We start from the raw sequence: 14,160 nt of genomic DNA, 5'->3' as shown, positions 1-14,160 counted from the left end.
TCATATTATAGTTCCGGTCCTTGAATTCGGTAAATGAATGTCATTTTGCCCATTGACACGATAGAAGTCCATACCACAGATGGAATCACTTTCAAAACGATTTTCCAGCTGATTAACGATTAGAATCCATCAGACTTGAGCATTTAAAGGCAGATGACAGAACTAAATTAAGTACTTAAATTGTGCGTTGGTGTGGACGGACGCTAATATAGTTATCATTATAGTTGTTGTCATTATAGTTGTTCTTGGTGTAAATGGGCCATTAGCGGTGGGGATTTTTCAGTGACTGCAGGTGCTGTGTCCGAAATCACTCCATATACCCTTAAATAGGGCACTATTTGAGGGGACAGCCATTTGTAGTGGTGTCCAAAACCATAGTGGACGTTATCGAGTGCACTCATTCAATCTCACAATGCACCACAATTATGAGCGTGCAACAGACCCAGATAGCATGTAGTAATCGGCCCGAGCTCGGCTGCCCCGCGGCGCCTGCGGCTCAGACTCGCCATCGGCGCGTGTTAACCGATTGTGGCCCACAGCTCGCTCTGTATATTTGTTATGGCTGTAAAGCACTCGGCCGATTCCTGTTCACAGTAACTGGCCCAACTCTGGCTATAGAGATCTGGCCACTTCTGGCAATTACTCGGCTTGTGTTCACTCACAGATGGTTACATAAGCAATAATTAACATAAAATTGTCTTAAAATTGACTTAGTTTCCTGGTAGTATCTGATATGAATTAACTAACATTACACGTTTAATATAGCAAATTTTTAAAAAACAACATATCTGCGGTAAAACCTAATATAATAAAAGTGCCATATAAGACAGAACATTCTCTAATATGTATAATATCAAATCTATGTAGCAATTCATTCTTTTATATGCTTTTATGTATTTTAAACACGCTTCACTGCGCTCTCAGGTGATTCAAGCCCCAGGTATACTTCACTTTCTACGCCCGGACGCGTCTCGCGCATCTTTCAAAGTATACTAAACCACGGATGCGCGCGGATGACCGAGTTCGACACATACGCAGTACAGTTTTTTCTATACTTTTACCACACATCGTGTCATCAACCAGACATTCGCTGGGCAGGATCGGAGAAGAAAAATTGTGCATCCACCATTGCAACATAGTTCAGAAGATACACCTAGAGAACAGGAATCAAAAACAATGGAGAAAGCATGCTTCTGAGTTTACTAGTCTTTTTTTTATTTTTTTATTCAACTTCCGAAAAACATACAATGACATTTAACATAAACACAAACAACCAACCAAACAAAAATTGGGGATACACATATCAGATACATGGTAGAGCATTAAATTCTGCAAATTACTTTTTCGAGTATGAGAGATGTTTTTAAACACTTCTTATTTCTATTAATTGAGTTCAATGAGTCATAAAATATTTTAAGGTCTTTACAGAAAAAATTAAATGAGGGTGTAATAGACATTACTTTAGCTTTATGTATATGAAAAACTTCCCAAGAAGAATAATCAATTTTAATGTGTTATCAATCACTTACAGTCTAAGAAGAGGATCATAGGTTCATCTATTTTAATTATTTTATAGAATGTATCAAAAACCATCATAGAAACCTGCTTTCAAAAGTCTTCTGAATATTTACAATTGCAAAATAAATGTGTGAGAGTTTCAAGTTCAAGATTACAAAAAGAACATTGTGGTGAGATGTCTTTTTTAAACTTGTTCAGAAAAGCTTTACATTGATAATACCTGTGTAGTATTTTAAAATGTATTTCCTTTACCTTATTTGGCAGTAAAAACTTATTACTTACTGACCAAATTTTCTCAGTTGAGAGTATAGAGAAAGACTGTTTCCATTTTAAAAGTTCTGTTGGATAACAACTGTAAGAAAGTTCCTAATGTAAGAGTTATTACACATAATATCCAAGATATTTACACCTCCAATAACAAGTTATGCTTTTCACAACCATATGGAAATCTCTATATGAAGATTCAAGCCCTGAGAGTGAAAGAAATTCCTGATAAGTATAAATCTCACCAACATCATTTAATAAGTCTGAAATAAATATAATTCCCTTATCAAACCATTCTTTTTAAATATGCTTTTCCTTTTAGATAACACATATTGGTTATTCCATAATATGCATGAGTGTGGAGAGAAATTATGTTTAAAGGCAATTTTCCATGCATCTAGAGATTGCTTGTGAAAATTAGATAATTTGATGGGAAGTTTACTACATTTGAAGTCACACGATAGTAAAACATTTTTCAAAGAGCAGATTGGGGATATAAAACCATATAGAATTATTCTGGGCTAAGCATTGTTTTATCCTGTGCTGAAATCAAGAACGTTAAGTCCACCCTCTGAATATTTTCTAATAATCGTTTTTCTCTTTACACATTCAGTTCTATTTCTCCAAATGAATTTAAATAAGGCCCTATCAATATCTGAGCACATTTTGGGATTAACATACAAAGATAGAGCAGGATATACCAGCCTCGAGATTCCTTCCGCCTTGGAAAGCAGAACTTAGCCATGGATAGACAAGTTCCTCTGAGACCAGCAATTAAAAACTGTTTTTGCTTTATGTAAACACGTAGAAAAATTATTTTCAACTCTTCCATATAAACTTTTATTTATTATAATACCAAGATATATAACTGTTTGTTTTACCTTAATTCCACATACATCTGGAATATTAGAACGATGAATTGTCATAATCTCTGATTTACTCTGATTAACAGAGGCCAGAAGCATCCGAAAAAAGTTTTAATGTCTCTAGTATAATAGGGACTTGTCTTTTATCCTCCAGGAAGAGACATGTATCATCTGCCAGCTGACTGATTAAAATAGTGCGGTCTGTTATTTGGATGCCCTCAATATTCGAACAGTGCACTATATAAAGGTTAAGAAGCTCTGCAACTAACAAAAACAAAAAAGGAGAAATAGGGCATCCTTGCCTGATGCCTCTCTCAATGACAAAACGTGGAGAAGTTCCATTAGACAAGGATACATTACTATTGATGTCTTTATACAGGGTCTGTACAGTTTTCAAAAATTTTGGACCAAAGCCAAATCGTCTTAAAGCATCATACATAAAGGCATGCTCAACTGTATCAAATGCCTTGTAAAAATCTAAAAACAAAATAAGTGCATCATCAGTGACCAACTCCAAGTAATCTAAAAGATCTAAAACAAGACGATGTAGCGAATTACCTCAAAGGGGAAATATTAATAATTATTATTAATTATGTTTAATTATGAATATATGAATCAGTTAATCAGATTAACTTGATGTAGCTACATTAAAATTAATATTACAATCAATCAACCTGTTCGTCCAGTGAACACTCAGTGTTAATTGTTTATTAATTCTAAGAAATGTTCATTTCCAGTTTATGGAAAAACAACATTCTTACTGTACAGCATGTAGTCAAGATCTAAATCATTTAAGAGGCAATTTATTAGCAGACGGAGTCAGAACCAAACATGTATTGTGCACAATCTTTATTAACTAACTCACAAACACATAACTAAACTAACAAACACATAACATACACGCAGGTCACACACATACGTAGGTAAAAATGAGCAATGATAGAGTTGAACCGGAAGTGGGACCGTAAATGGAGCTATGGGAAAAAGTCAAAGACAATCTGGAAAAGAATCATCAGTTTCCTCAGTAATAAAACACCTTTGCTGACACAGGTGGTTTACAAATTAATACTAAATCGCTGTTTAGTGTTCAAATGTACGATACTTGCAAGATACCTTTAGGCTGAGGAGCATCGGATCTGCAGGCTGATCTTGATGATTCGGTCCGAAGTTGTAGCCAGTATCTTCTGCGTTGGATGAAGTAATATGAAACAACTTTAAGCTGTTAATTTTGACTCTTAGTGGGGAAAAAGTTCTTTCTCTCTCTCATAGATGAGCACATGGCTGGATTGCAGGCCTAGGCTTACAGGCCTTGGCCTGAAGAGGCCTGCAGCAAAAGGGGGTCTCTTCAGTCGTCCATGAAGCAAGAAAAAGAAAAAGAGAGGGAGGGGCGTTGCGCACTGGCTTTTAACCTCTGGTCAAAGTCACACCTCTTAGGGTTGACCTGACCAATGAAGATGTTGTAGTTCTGGCTGAGTTTTTGAAGAAGAACTATTAAAGATTCTTGCAATACTGATGTGTTGCACAGGCATCGACATATCGCATACACAAGCATTTAAATCTTCTCAATACAAACCCATAGACACTAAACATGGCATAATTGAAGTTACCTTAAATGTATCATACAACATGTGAATACAATACTGAGTACAATACAACAAACAGTAATAATGGATACCATTTCCTGGGGATATGCATGTTAATTTATAGAACAGTCTGTCTATAAATTAATGCAGGAAAGTCTGTTTTCTGTGGGAAAGATCCAGGTTTTCTGTGTGTCTCTTTGTCTCTGCTCTTCTCTGCTCTTCCATGTGGCAACCGACATTCTTTAGCACAATAAAACTTGTAACTGAGAACTTCTTGGGAAATGAGGGACAAACCCCAGAGTGAGCTTTAAACAATTATTGCTTAACTATAACAAATAATTGTGTCTGATTTGTCTCAGTCGTTACAACGAATATTATTTGAAATGTGTCGACCCTTCATGAAGCCAGATTGTGTGGGTGAGATAACTTCTTCTAAGCAGGGTTTTAGTCTCCTAGCATATACTGCAGCTAATATTTTGTAATCAGAATTAAGCAATGTTATAGGGCGCCAATTATCTAAAACATTTTTATCTTTATTTGGTTTAGGAATTAAAGTAATAAGACCCTGCTTCATCAATTCAGATAATTCCCCTCAATCTAAAAGTTTACTTGTTTTGTTTTTGATAGATGTGCTGTGTCCAAAATCAAATACTTCCCATATCATGTGAGAAAGAGTATGCCAACAGAGTAGTATGACCGAATACATAATATTCAAAAAAGAGTAGGTGAAAAGTCCCCGGATGACCTACAACTTCAGACAAGATTCTGCAGTGCACATTCTATGGACACTTTACTATCCCATGATGCCACAGGAGGGGAATTATTAATGCAACTGATGCTGGTTGACAGCATGGCAGATATAGTACGTCGAGATTACATTCATACTACACACATTCATATTATATAGAACATACTTTTTTAACGGTCGCGAAAGTAAGTTCAAATTCAAATCTACTCAGTACTTGTTTTCGGGCGCATCAATGATCTTACTATTGGGAGATATGAGGGTCCGTGGCTTTACCATTGGAAAAAGCGCAACAGCTAACTTTGGATCATGTGTGCCTTGATAACAAATTCCATTTGATCTTTGACATCATTGATTTTCTTTCAGAGTTGTGCGTCAGTCGGCAGTTGCAGATACCATAGAACTGAGTAAGAAGTGCCATAAACTGAATCATACATGTCGCACAATTGTCTGTAAATTCTCTTATAAAACAGCAGTTTTTTTGGTGTAAACTCTAAAAATAGATCAATCCGAAATGAATGCTTAAGAGCAAACATGTTGAAGATTAGCCAATGGGCTGTCGATTCATTGAATGATAAGCTATTTCCTCACAAAAGCGGTTTATTCAGCGTAGTGAACCGTCTCCTATTGACATCCATTATAAAAAAACGGCCTCTGGTGGGTTTTTTTTTTTTTTTCTTTTCAGCTAAGGTTTCAAGTTTGTCTTCAAGTGGCTTTGATGTACACTCAACAGCTAGAGAATACCCATAATGCACTGTGAGAATTGTGTGCCGAATGAATTCCTGCGTCTCGCCAGAAGATGGGACCCGCAGCTGAATCATCTATCCATTTTCCAAACTGCTGTTCCAATGTGGCTACAGTGTGATATCATACAGGTTTAAATGCCTTTTTTTAATTGATTGTTAAATAGTTTAATTAAGGTTTATGAATAGTTTCCATGACAGAGTTCAAGATAAATCTTTTCATTACTACTGGAGCTGCCAGTTTGTTAAGTTCCAAATGATTATTAAACAGCAAGCACAAACTATACAAAAGCGTCAGCCCTTCCGGAGCACTCAGTGTCCAAATTCGCTCACTCTCACTTTCATGTGAACTATATTAGTGGACATTAGTACATTAGTAATGTAGGGAATAGTGAATGAGGGTATAGGGGGCAATTTCGAACACAGCCACTGTCTTTGAATGAGTAATTTGAGTATTGAACTGTTGTATAATATCAAAATAGCAATCCTACAATCATATATTGCTTATGTATTTTATTCTCAGTTAGATATTAAATATGGGTATGAAATTGTTCTATGATTTACCTACAGCTCCCATCTAACTATTGTGGCATTCATATTGTGTACCTTTTTACCAATGGATTCTTTTTATTGAAAAGAAAGAAGTCTAAAGAAAAAGACAGCATTAAAACTGCAAGTCGATGACAGCACTATGATCAGTCATTGTGAGTGCTGATGCCTCACAAAGACCTCCGACATTTGTCATAATTGCTTTATATTGATCTGCAGTCAAATTTCTCCTCTCAGGCTATTAAGCTGTTCCATTCAACTCACATCCAGACTGGCAGAACAAGAACAAAGTCTGACAAGAAACAGAACTTTAAAACAACAAAAGAATTGTTTAAACCTCAAATCCAAGCTCGTTTTTAGCATAAATCACTGTTTTGTTTTGTTTTTAACACAACCTCTTCTCTAAAACAAAAATACAGTTTGAGCAATGGCACAGTGCCTTATGGGAATGCAAGTTTAAGCCCATCCCATGATCCTCTGCTCCCTGCACTCTTAAATTAAGTAAAAAAGCCCTTAAATAAACCTTTGTTTCTTCTATATCTCATTTCTTCCAATTCGATAGTCTGCAAGATAAAAATATATTTCAAGAATTTTTTCCCTTAGCATTCCTAAGGTCTCTTTTGAAAGATACGTGTACCACGAGCGGTACAGTGGAACGCTAACAGGTTATAAGTTATGTGAACAAAAATGTGCTTAATTTGCAGCTTGTCTTTAACATATTAGTAATATCTTTAATAAATTCAATTCTTTATTATCCATTTAATGAAGCTTAAAACTGAAATTTCAGAATAGATTTAGCAAAAATCAGACATACTGACTGTGGAGTCACGTTTAAAGAAACATTCTGGTTCCTTAATTTATTATTTATCACTGATGAAAGTAATTATAATTGCTGTATTTCCGTCAGAGACTTACAAAGCAGCATCAGTGATAAAGAGAGAGAAGTCATGCTGAATTAATTTTCCCAAATTGCCTATTTAAGCAGTTGGGGCCGTAGGGTGCGACCATGATTACAGTAGAGGAAATGAAACAAAACTATCTACCAACTCATATCAAATCTACAAGGACTATTCTGACACATAACATAAAGACGTGCTGATAAGATGTTATGTGACAAAAATGCGTATTTTGTATTTGTTTTGGAATACTAAAAGTGCGAAATTTTTACCCTCACTCGAAATTCACTACCGTATGGATTCCTGGGAAAATTCGCCAAGCAACAGTAAATGTGTCCACACCTTAAAGGGATAGTTCACCCAAAAATTAAAATTCTGTTTACTCACCCTCAAGTTGTTCCAAACCTGTATGAATTTATTTCTTCTGCTGAACACAAAAGAAGATATTTTGAAGAATGTCAGTAACTGAACAGTTGAGGAGCCCCATTGACTTCCATAGTATTTTTTCCCCATATACTATGGAAGTCAATGGGGTCCGTCAACTGTTTGGTTACCCATATTCTTCACAATATCTTCTTTTGTGTTCAGCAGAAGAAAGAAACTCATAGAGGTTTGGAACAACTTGAGGGTGAGTAAATAATTTTTGGGGTGAACTATCCCTTTAATACTTTGATTTTTATTTTATTAGACAATCCAATCATTTGAAGGTTATTGTGTGTTTCAGACCACTCAAACTCTATGGAAAGAAATACAAAATGTTTTTTTGTTTTTTTTCATGGACAGTGGATCTGCATGTCTCTCAAAGCTGACCTGTAACTCCAGCTCCATTGAGCCTCTGTCATCTGTCGCTATTCTTAGCAGACTGAGTGATGACCACTGTGTTATTCTAACTGGGCTGAAAACTAGGCTAACGTCAAGACGACTTCCTCAACCCCCCCAGAGGCTCACGACAAGTTCATTTCTGACCTCTACGCAGTAAGTTAAGACAACATTCAGACAGCACATCCTCAACAATAGTTTGAGGAAGAACAAAGAACATCAAATGTCGGAGGAGAAAAGCTGATTATTATCAGTCAAAGAGGTTGTGGCTACTTGCAAAGGGTTTGATGTTGCTACTTCATGCATTTACTCTTGTTTTAACATATACAAATGAAATCTGTTGCTGAGTGGAAGGACAAAAGGTGTTGTACCAAAATTCTCTGTGGTTCTATAACCCAAGCCCTCTTTTTCTCTTTCTAAACATTTATCTCTTTTACATCCACTCACCAAAACCATCCCAGCGACCAGACTTTAACATGTGCGCTGAATTATTCAAAGCTCACGCTCAATTATTTATCAGTCTGGTATATTTGGATCGTTTGTTAAGAGTCTGCTGGATGGAATAAGAGTGGCTCATCCATAAACACTATGTAGAAAATACAAGTCCATAGTTCTTCAGACCAACATTGTCCACAAAACTGTCCATGAAAGCAGGCACACACATAATCTGCTGGCACAGGACTTAGTAGAAAGCTATGCCATCTTTAAAGTCACCATGAAAACAAAATGGACCATTCTATTTTGCAGTATTTATGATAAAGGATTTATCTGTGGCCATGCATACTGTCTAATATATTTTTTTAAATTCTCGTGTCCTCGTAATCTTTAATCAAAATATCTTCCCCTCCCTCTTGCAGGGACATCTCTTCTCTTCTCTGATGACGTGTTTACTGTTGTGTTGTCAAAAGTACCAACTTCAGCACAGATTGCTTACACAGATACCCATGGGAGCGTTTGAAAGCAGGCGTCTATCAGCGGATCCCTAATTTATCCGCTGATAAACGCATGCTTTCAAATGCTCCCGTGTGTATCTGAGTAAGCGCTCAGTGAAGAGTGTCAAAGATGTCTATTTACAACATGTTTTTGAAGCGTTGATCATTGTAGCCAGTCACAAACATATCTGTTGAACACATGAACACAATGGCCAATCAGAGGTGTTTAAGAATCAGCTCAACAGCACTCAAAATGCTAGGTGGAAATGCTGGTATCGTCACATTTTTAGAATTTCAGTACCGACTTGGAACCGAAGTTGGTACTTTTGACAACACTAGTTTACTGCTGTGTGGGCGGGACAACCTGTCACTTACATGAGATTGACCAATAGCAAACCACAACCATCTAATCATCCAGTCAATTCCCCATGGACAAAATCAAGCCCTGCCCTACATTTTTTCTTGCTCAAGAAGCCTTTTCACTTGGATATATGTCACAAAATGGAAGAAAAGACTATTGCAACTTCCGTTTCATGCCTACTTTAACAAAGTGATAGCTTTTAGCTTCCAATAATAGTAACTTATTCTGCAGGTTTTGGAAGAAAAAAAATGTCTGCAGATTCCATCTGCAAGCAAATAGAGTGTGTAATACTGTTGGTTTTGGCAGCAAGTCAGACCGAGCTGTGATAGTGCATATCCATTAGCAATAATGCAAGTTTTCACATCTTCGATGCAACTGTCCATGTGTGATGAATCTATTAAAGGAGTCCTCATAAATAAGTAAAGCTAGTTTACGGGAAGAGGTGTCTTGATGAAATTAACTGAACAAAATCCCCCGTTAGAGACCTGTGGTGAGCCGTAACCGGTGGGGTTTCTCTGGAACTCTTCACATATTTACAGAGCAGAAGTCCCTTGTTATAGGTTCCTGTTCTCGCTGGTCTCCCCAAGGATTGAGTATGTCCACAAAAGCGAAGGATTCCTTAGGTCAACAAGGTCTCTGTGCACTCCACAGCCAATTACTTCCTGTAAATGTCAGTGCAAAGTAGAAGACCACTGAATACTGATAAGGTCACATGCCTTGCTATCATATTCCCTCACTGTAAATGTGTAAACACACCTGAGAATGATATATAAGTCTTACTTCTTATTGTGTACTTTGGTATCATAAGGTCAAAAGTTTTTGCAATGTTGTTTTCAGCTCACGTCATAGATGTAAAGTATATTCTCTCTCCATGCACTCCTATCCATTACACTGTGGCTATAGTGGCGTATTACCATATGAATTCCATATTACTGCGTGTACTTGGCAGTATATATACTGTACCATACATTTTCTGTATGCATGGAATATTCTACTATGCATGGAATATACTACTACAAAATATGCAGTAACAGTACACTGGCTAAATTCAGAATGACATACTAGCATTACTCTTAAAGGATTAGTTCACTTTCAAATGAACATTACCCCAAGCTTTACTCACCCTCAAGCCATCCTATATGACTTTCTTCTTTCTGATGAACACAATCGGAGATATATTAATAAATATTCATGACGCATCCGAACTTTATAATGGCAGTAAGCATTACCAAACGAGTATGAGCTGAAGAAAGTGTCTCCATCCACATCCATTCATCATAAACGTACTCCACACGGCTTCGGGGGCTTAATAAAGGCCTTCTGAAGCGAAACAATGCATTTGTGTAAAAAAAAAAAAAAAAAATCCATATTTAACAAGTTATGAAGTAAAATATCTAGCTTCCGCCAGACTGCCTTCCGTATTCAACTTATGAAGTAAGTGTAAAACTCTAGCAGTTCAAAAAGCTTATGCTACGTCCTATGCCTTCCCTATTCAACTTGTACATCCTATGCCTTCTGTATTTAAATTTTTTTCATAATTTAAATACGGAAGGCGATCTGGTGGAAGCTAGATATTTTACTTTATTACTTGTTAAATATGGATATTTCTTTTTACACAAACGCATCGCTTCGCTTCAGAAGGCCTTTATTAACCCCGGAGCCGTGTGGAATATGTTTATGATGAATGGATGTGGATGGAGACACTTTCTTCATACTCGTTTGGTAACGCTTACTGCCATTATAAAGTTCAGATGCGTCAGGATATTTATTAATATTTCTCCGATTGTGTTCATCAGAAAGAAGAAAGTCATATACACCTAGGATGGCTTGAGGGTGAGTAAAGCTTGGGGTAATTTTCATTTGAAAGTGAACTAATCCTTTAACTATTTCTGGCATATAAAAATATAGAGTAGAATCAGTGTTTTATTGTTAACTAAATCTAAAATATAGCTAAAATAAAATAAAATATCAATATTAGATGAAAATTATAAATGTCGCCTTGGCGTCTAACTAAAATAAAGTACTAAAATTACTAAAACTAATACTGAAAAAATTTCCTTATGTATCCTATTATTCAATATATTGTAATATATTAAGACAAAAGCCTATATTATTTTGTATATTTTCAATACAATATTTTATATATACAAATATCCAGCAAATGAAATATTGGCTAAAATAGTAATTTTATTGTTAAGTAGTGATTCAAATATATTTATAATCTGCATTTCTCTCAGCTTTCAACCTATTTTTTCACTGAGCCTGTAAAGGATGATCCTGCGTTAGAGTTTTAGGCTTTTAGTTATCTTAACAGTTTAGAAGATCCTCCTTTGCTTATGAGCCCTTAAAATACTGTCTAGCTAGGAAGCTTAGACGTTTTTGGAACAAAGCTTATATACTGTGTTGCAGGCAGTAAGTTAGTATTCCAGTCGTTCCTAGAGACTGTTTTCGTGGACTCAACAGGGGTATGATTCATGTCCCTCAGTTGAAAGGCTGGACAAAAGGCCTGACGATTTAATTTATCACACCAAACACAACACCCCAACCCCATGGCCCTTTTGCGGGCATTTCTACTCACTCACCGTAATTATTTCACTTATCATTTCAAAAGACTGCTTCTGGCCTCCATCACCATTCATACCACAACAGGGAAAGAGCCAACTGCCATTAACTGCTGTGATTCAGCTTCAGATTCATTTAAAACTCCATTTAAAGAGCAGTGAGTGGAATTCTGAAGAACCGATAGTGACAAGAAAAAAGGATAGAAAGCTTCAAGGCACAAAACCCTATCAGTGTCCATTATGGTGCACTGTGTGGTGTGTGCAGACCCTAACCAGAATGCAATTTTGCTTTTTAAAAGTGTTTTAAGTTTTTAGAATTGCTAAATTAAAGTGATGAAAAAAAACTTTAATAGCTTGTGAACTCTGTGAATGAAGTAACCTTTTTCAGTAAACTGCTCTGAAAACCCAAACATTATAATCTGTTTTCCCTCCATGCAGTTTCAGCACTTTAGACGTTTGGTTTGATTTAAGCTAGAAGTCAAGACACTTCCATTACTTTGTAAAAGAGAGAGAGGGAAAGATAGAGCCACCAATATCTCACCAGATACCTTCAGGCAAGTACACTAGTGACCTCTTGTGGCTATACTGAGTCAGGCAAAGACCAATACCAGATCTAGAGCGACAGGAGCCCAAGGCCCAGACCTAATCCTCTCAAGGTCTAAATCCAATTGAAGACTCCCAAATCAATTTTTTGGGGGGGTCAATTTTTAATGAAATTCTTCATAAAATATAAAGAAAACTCAGACAAAGACACAAATAAATGAGTTCTAGGCCCAGACCAAGGTTATACTTAAGGGACCATTAGAGACCATTAGAGCAAGACTCCAAATGATGACCATGTGAAACACTGAATTTACTTGACCAATTTGAATTTCTTTTTCATTGAATTTTTATAGGGTTACACTTTAGGTACATAAGGTACATTTAGATACTAATATATACACTTTTGGTAGACTCAAAAAATGATTTTATGACATTGTTCAGTTTATTTAAAAAATCATTTTCATTTAACACCACTATATTAGGTTTCTCATTCAAACAATTGCATTGTGTTAAACTGACTTGAAACAGTTGCGTTTTGGTTCAACTAAATATTTTCATTTTGAAAGAACGTGTTTCAATTAAGTAAGCCAAAAATAACATTTGATGCTTGTTCAATTTACTTAAGTAAATTAAGTTAATCCAACACAGGATTTCCCCTTCCCATCATACTTTGCACAGGGCTGAATAGGGATGTAAATGTTGAAATAAAAAGTTACTTTATGCATTTTTTTTTTTCAAGATGATAAAATTGGGAGACCTAATGTTTAATGTTCTTTTATGTCTTGTTCTTGTACTTAAAAGAGTTTCTGGTATGTTAGTGTTTTTTGGAGGTTACCATTGTGGTTAAGTGTAGAGCATGTGCTTGGGTTGAGGACCTGCTAACAAGAATTAAAGTTTTTTTATTAATAAAAAACAACTATTTTGGGCATGCCATCGATGTAACAAAACCGTCTTCTGGCTAACGCCTAACAATAAAAGTCTTTACAGATTAAAGATTTTGTTAAAGTATTATTCTTAGATAACTTTTGTAAAAGTTATAAAAAATTATTTTAATTATTAAAAAATTATTAAGTGTACCACTTATGTACCTTTGAGGTACTAATATGCACTCTTTAACATTAATCTTGCACAAAAAAATTATATAACACTTAATTTTAGCATTTATTCTCTCTTTCGAGTGTCATGGCAAAGCATGCTGGGAAATAGAAATCCCAGGCCAGTTTCAGGTATATTTAAGTTTGTTTAAATTAAACGAAACAAGTGCATAAAACTTAAAATAATTTGAGTTTGCCCTACTCAAACCAGTTAATTATTTTGAGCATTAGGGTTTACGGTGCGTACAAAGGTGAATCTTTTGAAAGGGTACCACCCCAATAACAACTTTTGTACTTTTTTCTGAGTGTACAATCAGACTATATCCATCCTTCTAACTATATAGTTTAATCAAATATTTTCTTTCTACACGTGTAATTATTGTGACACAAAGACATTAAATTGACAGTAAAGACTTTACATTAGTGTTGTCAAAAGTACCGGTACTTCGGTACCAAGTCGGTACTGAAATTTTGAAAATGTGACGATATCAGCATTTCTGTAGTACCGAGAATCCGGGTATATTCGGTAGCTACCCACTGATAGGGCTGTGCCAGTATTTACTTGAATATGACACGAGTGAAGCACAAAGCTTTGTTTACAAAAGAAATAATAGGTTAGCAATTAAATGTGACATTGCAGCCATGTAAACATTTTGGTTCATGCCGAATGAGAGAGGTACGTGAGT

The sequence above is a fragment of the Ctenopharyngodon idella genome, chromosome 22 (genome assembly GCF_019924925.1).
Source record: "Ctenopharyngodon idella isolate HZGC_01 chromosome 22, HZGC01, whole genome shotgun sequence".
In the NCBI taxonomy this organism is placed as follows: Eukaryota; Metazoa; Chordata; class Actinopteri; order Cypriniformes; family Xenocyprididae; genus Ctenopharyngodon; species Ctenopharyngodon idella.
The sequence above is the reverse complement of the archived record's forward strand: the minus strand, read 5'-3'. Positions refer to the sequence as shown.